Source organism: Lygodium microphyllum, chromosome 12 (assembly GCF_053477565.2).
Source record: "Lygodium microphyllum isolate KBCC chromosome 12, Lygodium_microphyllum_v1.1.10, whole genome shotgun sequence".
NCBI classification, from domain to species: domain Eukaryota; kingdom Viridiplantae; phylum Streptophyta; class Polypodiopsida; order Schizaeales; family Lygodiaceae; genus Lygodium; species Lygodium microphyllum.
In genome coordinates this window covers 73,869,142-73,874,183 of record NC_141146.1, presented here as the reverse complement: position 1 = coordinate 73,874,183, position 5,042 = coordinate 73,869,142, and the positions used below count along the sequence as shown (strand labels likewise).

The 5,042-nt window shown below is 40.1% G+C and overlaps 1 pseudogene; it reads left to right on the top strand.

The window, feature by feature from the left end:
* Positions 1–924: 924 nt before the first annotated feature.
* Positions 925–3,854, top strand: LOC148027911 (pentatricopeptide repeat-containing protein At4g33990 pseudogene; annotated as a pseudogene).
* Positions 3,855–5,042: the final 1,188 nt, after the last annotated feature.

Genomic DNA, 5,042 nt, shown 5'->3' with positions numbered 1-5,042 from the left:
CATAAGTCTATGCACCTCCTATGTGAATTATTCAAGAGTAGCTTATAAAGTGGTCCATGAGAGGTGATTGTTGCAGCTGTGTTGATATTCATCTTCATCGATATGATAACTACACATGCAATGATGAGCATGTATACATGTAAAAAGAGATGCCCCCAAACATATTGTAATTTCAACTTTGAATGCTTGAGACTTCCACAAATGGCCCATCTTTCATTTTGACCATTGTATTGATTTAGCTAATTAAATCTGAAAAAGCCACATTCCCACATTAGATCACTTCTGCCCTACCTTTCTTCATAGCCATTTTATTGATTGAGCTCACTCTGTTAAGGGATATCATGGATAGATCCCAAAGAAGCTAAAAAAGCTCATGCTATAACCATGAGAAATAAGTATAGTTTCAAGCATCCAACCCAAGTTGAACTTACAACTTTTGATTTATAATAGGTAATATATTAATAGCAAATTTTAGGGCACATTATTTTGAATTAGGGAGAATATCATCCATTAATGCATTGATGAGCTTGCATTTATGCTCAATGACCTCTCCTATATTCTTATCTCTCGAATCTGACACAAAATATTTTTCCTTTAATCATTTTAAAAGTGCCTATTACATATGCATTAAAGACTAGAAGGGTTTTCCAAATCTTTTAAGGTCCATATTGAAAGTAATGAATGTTTTAAAGAGGGGAAGGATTAAAGCTTGACATTTTAGAGAAATTGGATGTTTGAAGGTGCTTATTGCATATTGCATATGCACTAAATAGTGGAAGGGTGAAAGCGTAAGTGGGGGTGGGAAAACACCCATTGCTTTATAGGTGCCCTCACTCGAGCTTACCTGGGTCCCAGCGGGGATCACTAGTTAGTATCAAATTAAGATTAAAATATGGATACTCCAAACACAACCATGGTTAAGAGGACTGTGTGAGAGACTCCAAACACAACCATGGTTAAGGTGACTCTGTGAGAGAATTCTAGGCAGGCATTTCTTGCCCGCCCCGGACATGCATGCGCAGTACTGATCCCCACACGCTTGTGGCCTTGCTCAAGGCTTGTACCAAACAAAAGGACCTGCAGACAGGCATCAGAATACACGCTGATATCATCGCTTCGGGCCGGCTGGAGAAGAACGTCTACCTTGGCAGCAGTATCGTCAATCTGTATGCCAAATGCGGATCCCTTGCAAAAGCTCAAGAAGCTTTCGATGCGCTGTCAGATCGCGACGTCGTCACATGGAGCGTGTTGATTGCAGGGTATGTCCAGCAAGGGCGTGGCGAGCACGCATTGAAATGCTTCCAGCAAATGCTGCTCGAGGGGCTCGCTGCAGATGCGATCACTTATGTTTGCATCCTGAAGGCCTGTGGCTCCGCTGGAGATGTAGAGAAAGGCAAGGAACTGCATGCTAAGGTTGCAAGCGTGGGATTGGTGGACACTGATGTTGTCGTCGGTAATGCCTTGGTAGACATGTATGCCAAATGTGGCATGCTAGAAAGAGCTCAGGAAGTGTTTGACAACCTACCAGTTCAGGATGTAGTCTCATGGAATGCACTAATGACAGGATATGCCCAGCATGGGCATGGTGAGCAAGTAGTGACATGTTTTGAACAGATGCAGCTGAAGGGCTTCTCTCCTGATGCAGTCACCTATGTTTGTGTCTTGAAGGCCTGTGGCATTATGGGAGGTGCAGATAAGGGCAAAGAAGTACATATGGAGATTATCAGACAGGGATTGTTCACAAAGGATACTGTTCTTGGCAATGCATTAGTAGACATGTATGCCAAGTGTGGCCTGCTTGCCAAAGCACAGGAGGTGTTTGACCAGCTTCCTGTTCAAAATGTAGTATCTTGGAGTACTCTTATGGCAGGATATGCCAAACATGGATTTGGTGAACAAGCAATAAAATGTTATGATCAAATGGAGCGAGAGGGGGTTTCTGCAGATGCAGTGACCTACATCTGCACCTTGAAAGCTTGTGGGACCATAGGGGCTGCAGATAAGGGCAAAGAAATACATGCTCAGATTACTAGAAAGGGTTTGCTGAAGAGAGATAAAGCTCTTGGCAATGCACTAGTAGACATGTATGTCAAATGTGGTCTGCTTTCAAAAGCACAAGAAGTGTTTGACACTCTTCAAGTTCGAGATGTGGTATCATGGAGTGCATTGATGGCAGGATATGCCCTGTTCGGAAATGCAGAACATGTCTTTTACTTGTTTGACAAAATGGTAGAAGAGGGAGTAAAGCCGAATCCAATCACTTTTACCGTCGCACTGAATGCGTGCAGTCATAGTGGTTTACTGGAGAAAAGTCAGATGTTCTTTGAGACCATGGCTACAAGTTATGAGTTGGATCCAACTTTAGAGCACCACACTTGTATGGTTGATATATTTGCCCGTGCAGGGCACCTAGGCAAGGCAGTTACGATGATAAAAATGATGCCATTTTCTGCTGACCATACAGTGTGGCTTACATTGTTAGGTGCTTGTCAGAAATTGGGAAACATGAAGCTTGGAAGAGTGGCATTTCAGCATGCTGTGCATCTGGATGAGAAGAAAGCTGCTGCTTACATTTGGATGAGTAATATCTGTTCAGCTGGTGGCAGGCAAGAGGATGTGGCTAAGTTTGAAGCTATGGGAGTGGAAAACCAAGCATTGACACTGTTGATAGACTGTTGCTAGTAGATATCTTTACTTTATCTCTCTCCGGATAAAGGGAAGTACCGAGTATGCAGTCCACAGGACATCACAAGTATGATACTTTCCCATATGTGATACTTTCCTATATCTGATATGACCTGGATGTTAACATCCACAATGAGATAATGGAGGTAGTGGGCCAATATAAAATTTCTCAGAAAGGCAACTATACATATTGTTTCAATGGATCTCACATATTTACCCTCAGCAGTCATTCTGCTAGATACTGGAGTTACACATTTTTGAGAATATAAGTCTGTGTTTGGAGACTGTTGGGGTTTGTGCAACTGCTTGAGACCATTTGGGCTACCATTCAAAGTGATTTGGTGTACCGTTTGAATTGATTATGCCACACTATTGAGAACAGGCAAACTGAATCAGTTAGTGTGGTAGATGGCTGTTTTATGCTCAGTAAAGAGTAATAAACAGAGATCCATAGTTAATGCAGCAAATCCAGTTTTCTCTTTTATGTGCTGCCTTTTTGCTTACACTTGTTCTGTTCTAGGTGTCTTATGATAACAAATGGTGTAGAGAATATTACGTGTCAATCAGATGAAGTATTACTTAAATGACTAGACAACCCTGTGCAACATGCAAGACATTGCACAATTTAACTGTTGCAGGGTCTGAGCATATGGGTCCTTGCAAGACCGGATTCTTATGTATTGTTAGGGGATGGAATCTTTTGTTTTGAAAGTAAAATAAGCCCCCTTACTGGAGTTCGGAATAGCTGGACCTACTGAAAGTCTGTCAATAGCAGATCGCTACCTTGGAACTAGGTTGGGCTTTGAAGGCAAGTCCATTCTTGTCCAGTTTGAAGTGATATAATCCCCTACCATTTCTGCAGCTGTCTAGTCTGCTATATTTCGCAGCCCAAGTTTAAGATATTCTCTTTTGGAGTGTGGGATGTCTATAATCATGTTTGTATAAAATGGCTACAAACTGAGGTCAACAAGATAATTAGGCTGAGTCATACTGATCACTGTGGTGGAGGAAAAGGTCCTTATGCTTGTGTTGCCCTATATTTACTTCACACACTATGACCGCACACCTGTACATTGTAGGTGGTGGTCGCCCATCATTGTCACATTATTCTTTATTCTTTTAATGAATATTGAATAATGGAAGGTTGGTTACACATTGTGACTGTTGAAGTTTTCACATACAGTCTCTCTCTCTTGCTCTCTTGTTCCATTTGCAATTGCTCTTAGTTTGCCCTTGCTTTCGCTTGTGTACTTTCACTTGAGCTTTACCTTTTAATTGGTATTAGAGCCAACTATTCAAGGAGCTTCTTCATCCTTTGCCTCAGTTCGGATTCAAAGCTTCAACTCAAGGTTTCATAGTAGTCATTGTCTCTCTCTCTTGAGGTGTGCATTGAATCTTCCTTATTTCGACTTGTTTTAACTTGCTCTCGGCTTGTCAAGGAGCTTGCTACGACTTAGTTGAGCCTTGTTGAGCATATATTGAGCCGAGGGGCAGTTATTCTATCCATTTTGAGTGGATATAGAGCATGTTGTAGAAGTCATGGATAACGATAGTAGCTTGGCAGCATTGTTATATTTTCACTATAACTTTTGTATACAATATCGAATTTAGGCATTTTATAGCTAGAAATGAACACGATGAGAGCTATAGATTTGGGTACTCAAAGAGTTAATTCTATGTAGTTTTCTATCTCCGTTTTACATATAATAGAATAGTTTTGATTTGGATAGCAAATAGTAAATTTTATAATGCATGTTTAATACTTTAGGGATGCTATTTTGGTGCTCGGATGGTATACTTATGCTTTTGGGATGTTTCTTGGATTTTTTAGAGCTTGACTAGCTTAATTTTGCAGAGGTTTATTGCTATTATAACAATTTGAACAACAAGCATATAATTGTGAGTTTCATGCTTTGAATGTCTATTGTATCTACATGGTATTTTGGGTATGTTACATGTCTATGGTGATGTCTAGCATTGATGTATGAGCTTAGATATGGTTATAACATGCTTTGTCACTTGGATTTGAGCTATATTTGATGTACTTGGACTTTGATAAGTTGCTTTGAGCTTTTATGTTCACTTACGAATATTGAAGCTTTATTTGATACTTATGCTCTTGGATATATTTGTGATGCGCTTAGGTTTTTTAGATATTTTGATGTATGTGTCTTAAGCTTTGCTTAACTTTGCATTCTAGATTTGCTTCCATTGGGAGACACTTGTACTTGGGAGAGCTTGATTCTTTGAGATAGCAGGACTCTTGGCTCATGAATATGCTATTTTATATGTCATATTATTTGAGATAGGACTCTTGGTTGATGAATGTACTTGGCAAAGCTTGGTTCTTTGAGATA